The sequence below is a fragment of the Amphiprion ocellaris genome, chromosome 13, assembly GCF_022539595.1.
Source record: "Amphiprion ocellaris isolate individual 3 ecotype Okinawa chromosome 13, ASM2253959v1, whole genome shotgun sequence".
Taxonomy (NCBI): Eukaryota; Metazoa; Chordata; class Actinopteri; family Pomacentridae; genus Amphiprion; species Amphiprion ocellaris.
This window is the reverse complement of record NC_072778.1, coordinates 2,366,440-2,374,079: the sequence shown is the minus strand read 5'-3', so window position 1 is coordinate 2,374,079 and position 7,640 is coordinate 2,366,440. Positions and strand designations below refer to the sequence as shown.

Below are 7,640 nucleotides of genomic sequence, written 5' to 3'. Positions count from 1 at the left end.
TCCAGAGTTCCCCAGAACTTACTTAAGACTTCCAGAAACATCTTAATGACCCATAGAACCTCCTGTAAGACCATCAGCCATTTTCAGAACCACAACATCCATCTCAAAGATTTTAAGGATCTCCGTACAAGTCCTTGAAACCTCCTCAATGGCCTCTACAGACCTTTACAACCTCCTTAAGAACCCCTGGATCTCATCCAAGTCTCAGAACTCTCTCAAAGAAAACTAGAACCTCCATCGGGATTCTTGCCAAGCAGGAGGTGGACGTTTCCCCTCAAAGACCCCCTCAGTGACCAGCTTTCTTCAGGACTCCTGAATCGGTCTCCTCCAGAACTCATGTCCTCGTCTTAAACACCAGAACACCTCTTAGGAACCCCCAGGAACTCTCTCAGTGACCCTCAGCAGTAAATTACATTAAACTCCAGAACATTAAGTGCTGCAGCTGAGCTCTGCCAAGCCGAGAGCACCGTGTTCATTTCACAGCGTAGATTTGATTACCATCCATGTCGGAACGTCGTCTGGATCTGCGAGCTTTGAGCTCCATGTCAGAAAATGTAAATGTTACTGTACATGTTTGTCCTGTGTGCGGCTGGATATTGAAAATATTAGCTCAGTTATTCTTATCAGGCCGAGAAAACAGAGTGCGAGGCCTTCAGGGAGCCTCTGAAAACACATCAGGCTGAAACATGATTTATCCGATCAGACGCCGCAGTTTTAGAAAAAAAAAAAAGTCGGAGACGGCGAAACAAAGAGGCGATCGGCTCCGGAGGGGGAAGCTTTTCTTTTATTTTCCTCTGATGAGGCTTCCTCTGGGGACCCAGAACCTCCGGGGGCCTCAAACGAAGCTCCTACAACATCTAATATGGAAATGAACGCGGCTGTTTTTGCTGTAAAGTGTCAGTTTTCCCTCCTCCTGTTGTGTTTAAAGTGACTTTCTTTTGATGTTATTGTGTTCTTCATTTCTTCATCGCCTCAGACGATGATGGTACATATTTGCGTCGCTCCCCGGTGACAGTCGATATTAAAGCGTGAACACAATGATGAAACACAGGCGGGAAAACCGACAACACGCTCGCTGGAAACCTGTTAACCTCCATCAGCTGCTCAATATTTCCTCTGCTTTTCATTCATGTGTGGGACTCCACTGCTTCTCATCTCCAGGCGGATGCAGACAAAGGAGGGCAGTAAAGGTTCCCGCTAATTATGTTTCATAAAGCAAATTAAAGTGGAGAGCAGAATCTGAACAGGTTCATGTGATTACCATTAAATCAAAATGGATTTTTAATGACTCGTTGTATAATTATTTTTCAGACCAGAAACATTCAGAATATTTAGTGTTTTCAAACAAAGAGGGCGATTTAGCGACTCAAAGACATGCATCTAAATGAAAGGCGGCAAATTACTGAACTGAGGGGAGAAAACAAACAGAGTGATTTAACTTAAAGGCACAAATTAAAGGAGCTGTGAAGCCGAAACACAGAAACACATTTGGTCAGAGCTGAATTAAGTCCAGGGGCCTCGTTTATTAACCGTTTGTGCAACATCGGCTTTAAAATGAAGCATCAGCGTCGGACCAAAATGAATTAAGAGAACGTCTGGCACTTTGAAAACTTACAAATAATAATGCCGGCTTTCGCATGTAGGTAGTTTTAATTTTGCTCAGAGAATAAAAGCAGGTATAATAATATCTTAATTCCACTACAGGGGATCTGCATTAGCAGGAAGTAATATGTGAGGACAATGATGCCTCTTAATCCTCCTGTTGTCTTCATTTACAGGCACCAAAAAATATTGTTTCCTTGTCTGAAAAAAATCCCAAAATTCAGCTAAAAAATTCCTCAAATTTCTGAAAATTTGCAAAACTTAAGGAAGGAAATTCCAATAATTCCTTAAAAGTTTCCCTTAAAAGTTTTATTTTAAAAAAAATACCCCAAATTTGGCAAGAGAATTCTTGTAAATATTTTCAAAAAATGAGTAAAAATCTTCCAAAAAATCCTAAAAATATCTAAAGTGATTACAGTAAAGTATATCAGTAAAACTTCTGATATTTTCCTTAAAAACATTCAGAAAAAAATCAACCAAAATCCAGCGAAATTTGCTGATGCTGCAAATCTGACTTCAGCTTAAAGATCGCCCCCATGATTATCAAGTCCTGCTATCAAAATAAAACTACCTCTGTAATAACGGAACCTAACCTGAGTCCAGCTGTGATTTTCAGTCAGCCAAACTGCATGAACAAGGTTCTAAAACGAGCTATGAACAGCAGAACCTTCTCAGTTCTGGACCTAAGGACTGTGTCTATCTATGTCTGCATCATGGTTCTACATGGAAAAGAACGGAACAGAAGAAGAGAAAAATCTGTGACATATCACAAAGATGGAAAATGATCCAAGAAAATCAGTGAGGAACAAAAAAATGCAGCAGTAATCAGTAAATCACTTGCCTGTGCATCTATTTATCTTTAATTACTCTCATGTGAGCCTTTGGTAGAATATAAACACGCAACCATCAACAACAGTAGCAGGAGAAAACTTCACAAATGTAACGCTGTCTGAAAAGCAAAACTTTACAGTCACACATAAAGGTAATCTAAATCCCTACATACCCTCCATGCTGCCAAAGGCATAAGATGTGTCACTGGATTAGTTCAGATGTCACCACAACCACATTTCTTCAGGACATGTTCACTTACTTCCTGTTCACCTGGTACTTCCTGTCACCGACAACTTCCTGTCACCCTTAAAGGGACCTCAATGAAATACTGAAGAATTCCCACGTCATTAGTTGCACCATGAATGTCTGAAGATAAACAAAATACATGTCAGCTTGAATCCAACAGAACCCCTTTGGAGTATTTAAAAGAGAAAGAGAGAGCAACACAAGGGAATTAGTGGACTCTGGTATCCTTTATGCTGCAGAAGATTAAGTCTGTCTTCAAAATAAAGGTGGACTGGAAGGTATTAAAGCGGTCAGAGATTTAACTGCAAAAACTCTAAATCTTTCCAAGTGTGTTTGTCTTATTTTTAGTCAGAATGTCTCATCCCACTTAATTTAAGATAAATTCACTTAACAAGTGACATTTCAGCAAGATGGAGGGACTTGTTTGGGGGGATTTTTAAAAAAGAATAGAACTTTTAAGGGAAACCTTCAAAGAATTATTGGAATTTTCTTCCTGAAGGTTTTGCAAATTTTCAGAAATTTGGGTAATTTTTTGGAATTTTTGGTGCCTGTAAATGAAGACAACAGGAGGGTTAGGAAACATTTTTTTAACGTTTTTTTTTTTCCACCAAAAATGTTCAAAAATGTTGTAATTGTGGAAGTGTTCGCTGTGGAAATATTTTTTTTTTCCCACATTCTCAAACTCTCGGGGTCAGTTTGACCCGCAGGATGACACGAGGGTTAATAAGACATCAGAGCAAATACTCAGATGTGAATGATTTTATACAGCAGTACTTTTACTGTAGTTGTGTACTGAACAAAATACACATTCAGGTTTTACAGCAGACAGTAAACAGCTTATTTGCTCTACAGTTTGGCTCTGAGTCTCCAAACATTCTTTCCTCAGGAGTTGCTGCCTCTCTAAATCCCCACGAAGCACTGAAAGATAATATTTTTTATTATTTTGCGGATTTTAAAAACAGAGGAGGGACATAAAGCCGTCAGGTGGGAGCTGGCCTCTCCGGCCGCCGTGCCGACAGGTGAAGCCGGTGTTTATTGGCGGACGGACGGACGGACGGATGGTCGCCAGCAGACGCTGAAACTCGACTCTTCCCCGCTGAAAGGATGGGAGGAGTTATTACATGCATGAGCAGCGTGTCGGGACATAAATCCACGGAGGCTCAGGTAGACGATGAAAGCCCACCGGTCGCTGTCGACGTGGATTTACAGCCGCTCATCTCGGAGCTTCTTCCATTAAAACATGGTCTGAGAGCTACACTGGAAAAAATGCTCCTCTCAAAACAAGGAAAAACTCATTTCAAGGAACTTCTACCCTGAAATAAGTGAAAACATCTGCCAATAGAACAAGTGGAAAGTGGCTTGGTAAGATTTCTTGAAATAAGATATAATATTTTGAATACTGAGATCTTTAAATTAGCTGGAAAACTTATTTTAAGCTCTATTTTACCAGGATTGTCAAGCTTAGGTGTCTTAAAATAAGCCAGACATGCTAATAAAAAAGCAGTTTTTCACTCAAAAATAGATTTTTGCTTTCATGTAACCTCCTAATTTGAGATGTATTAACTCTCCTGTTGTCTTCATTTATGGGCACCAAAAAATATTGTTTCCTTGTCTGAAAAAAATCCAAAAAACCAGTAAAAAAATCCCCAAATTTCTGAGAACTTGCAAAACCTTCAGGAAGAAAATACCAATGATTCCTTAAGAAAATTCCCTTAAAAGTTTTATTTGAAAAAAAAAAACAACCCAAATTTGGCAAGAAAATTCTTGTAAATATTCTCAAAAAATTAGCAAAAATCTTTCAAAAAAAAATCCTAAAAGTACCTAGTGATCACATATATATCAGTAAAACTTGTAATATTTTCTTTAAGAACATTCACAAAAAAAATCAACCAAAGTCAGCAAATTTCATATTTTTTTGTGAATGTTCATAAACATTTTGTTTTTTCCACCAATGTTCAAAGGTTTCCCAAAAATGCTGAAAATGTGGACATCAGAAGTTTCATTGTGAAAATCAAATTTTTTTTCCCCACGTTTTCAAACTTTAAAACGGGTTAATTTGACCCGCAGGACGACACGAGGGTTAAACTTAGAGTTTTCTTGTAAAATTCAACTCAGAACAAGATAATTTCAAGATTATTTGACTGAACAAGATATTTAAGATGCCTTGTCTTTAAACAAGTCCCTCTATCTGCTGAAATGTCTCTTGTTAAGTGAATTTATCTTAAATCAAGTGGGATGAGACATTCTGACTAAAAATAATGCAAATACACTTAGTAGGATTTAGAGTTTTTGCAGTGTACAGTACGGCGAAGCAGCCACAGGATTTATGAAAGGAAATAGCTGCACAGTGCTTTTTCAGTTTTATTATATTTTCCAGGGGAAAGTGTCACGTTCCAGCTGCTTGGTGGGAACTGGACACAGGAAGCAGGACGGGGAGCCGATGACAACATCTGGATGTGATTTCAGAGATGGCAGTGAAATATGAAAAGTGAAGGAGGGACGCAGGAACCTCAGCGGCTACAAACATGGAAAATCTGACTTCTGTACAGAGCAATAAATAAATCTGGACCAGAGGTTCACAACCTCTGGAGCTCGCCACTCTGGAGTTCCCTGCTCGCAACGTTTCATTGTTTTATCCATTCAAATTAAGAACTTCTGCTGAGAAATTTGTTCTTTTACAGCCAATTTGCTGCAAACCTTTACCCTTTATTTTCCTAAACATAAAACACCTCATTATTAATGGAAGGCAACATCGAAAACCTGAATGTTCACCGATCAAATCATCAAATACCTGAATATTTAGACAACATAGCACCAATAATCTCACTAGTAATGTCCAACATCTTAAAAAAATGGATATAAATGCACCAAAACATTAAGAAAACAAATAAGACATCAACGTGTCCAAACCCTGCATATTTAAAGACCAAAACAACAAAAACCAGGATACAAATACACTAAAATGTCAGAAAACTGGATATTTACACACCAAAACATCAAAAATTGAGACGTACATATGCCAACATGTGGGAAAATCTGATATTAACAATATCAAAAACCTCAATATTAGAACAACAAAACATCAGAAACCTGGATATTTAAACATCAAAATGTCAAATACTTCAATATTAGAATGATTAAGTGTCAAAAACCAGGACATTAATACATTAAAATGTCAGAAAACTAGATATTAACACACCAAAATATGAAAAATCTCAACATTACAACAACAAAGCCTCAAAAACTGAGATATAAATGCACCAAAAATGTGGGAAAACTGGATATTAACACAGCAAAGTATCAAATCCTCAACATTAGAACAGCAAAACTGTTACAGGAGGGAGCTGGAGAACCCAGGCTCAAGCACAGAGAAACTGGCAGACTGGTGATTATAGGAAAGGGTTTTATTTTACAAGATAACTAAACCAATGTAGAAATGAAGAACTGGACTGGGGGGGGGGGGGGGGGGGGGGGCAGGTTTGGTGGGGAGAAACTGAATCTAGGAGGGCAACAGAATGTATGAAGGGATGTGAATCTATGATCCAGTGAGGAGTGAATTAAAACACAGAGCTTAAATACTGGAGGTGAAGTAGAGAACAGGTGAATGGAGTGAACTAATTACTGCAGGTGACACTCGTTACAGTAATCAGCAAATAGAGTGCAGGCAGGTGAAACAGGGAGAGAGAGACGGCAGGGAGAGAGAGACGGGAGGGAGAGAGAGACGGGAGGGAGAGAGAGACGGGAGGGAGAGAGAGACGGCAGGGAGAGAGAGACGGGAGGGAGAGAGAGACAGCAGGGAGAGAGAGACAAGAGGGAGAGAGAGACAGGAGGGAGAGAGAGACAGCAGGGAGAGAGAGACAGCAGGGAGAGAGAGACAGCAGGGAGAGAGAGACAGCAGGGAGAGAGAGACGGGAGGGAGAGAGAGACGGCAGGGAGAGAGAGACAGGAGGGAGAGAGAGACAGGAGGGAGAGAGAGACAGGAGGGAGAGAGAGACAGGAGGGAGAGAGAGACAAGAGGGAGAGAGAGACAGGAGGGAGAGAGAGACAGCAGGGAGAGAGAGACAGCAGGGAGAGAGAGACAGCAGGGAGAGAGAGACAGCAGGGAGAGAGAGACGGCAGGGAGAGAGAGACGGGAGGGAGAGAGAGACAGCAGGGAGAGAGAGACAAGAGGGAGAGAGAGACAGGAGGGAGAGAGAGACAGCAGGGAGAGAGAGACGGGAGGGAGAGAGAGACAAGAGGGAGAGAGAGACAGCAGGGAGAGAGAGACAAGAGGGAGAGAGAGACAGCAGGGAGAGAGAGACAGGAGGGAGAGAGAGACAAGAGGGAGAGAGAGACAGCAGGGAGAGAGAGACAAGAGGGAGAGAGAGACAGGAGGGAGAGAGAGACAGGAGGGAGAGAGAGACAAGAGGGAGAGAGAGACAGCAGGGAGAGAGAGACGGGAGGGAGAGAGAGACGGCAGGGAGAGAGAGACAAGAGGGAGAGAGAGACAGGAGGGAGAGAGAGACAGGAGGGAGAGAGAGACAAGAGGGAGAGAGAGACAGCAGGGAGAGAGAGACAAGAGGGAGAGAGAGACAGCAGGGAGAGAGAGACAGGAGGGAGAGAGAGACAAGAGGGAGAGAGAGACAGCAGGGAGAGAGAGACAGGAGGGAGAGAGAGACAAGAGGGAGAGAGAGACAGCAGGGAGAGAGAGACAAGAGGGAGAGAGAGACAGGAGGGAGAGAGAGACAGGAGGGAGAGAGAGACAAGAGGGAGAGAGAGACAGCAGGGAGAGAGAGACGGGAGGGAGAGAGAGACGGCAGGGAGAGAGAGACAAGAGGGAGAGAGAGACAGGAGGGAGAGAGAGACAGGAGGGAGAGAGAGACAAGAGGGAGAGAGAGACAGCAGGGAGAGAGAGACAGGAGGGAGAGAGAGACAGGAGGGAGAGAGAGACAGGAGGGAGAGAGAGACAAGAGGGAGAGAGA

At 41.9% G+C, this 7,640-nt stretch overlaps 1 long non-coding RNA gene across 1 annotated transcript; it reads left to right on the top strand.

Moving 5' to 3' along the window:
- The first annotated feature begins 3,521 nt into the window (after positions 1 to 3,521).
- Positions 3,522 to 5,284, top strand: LOC129350386 (uncharacterized). The gene is made up of 2 exons (XR_008603779.1): positions 3,522 to 4,041; positions 5,057 to 5,284. It is a non-coding gene; the product is annotated as an uncharacterized LOC129350386 (long non-coding RNA).
- Positions 5,285 to 7,640: the final 2,356 nt, after the last annotated feature.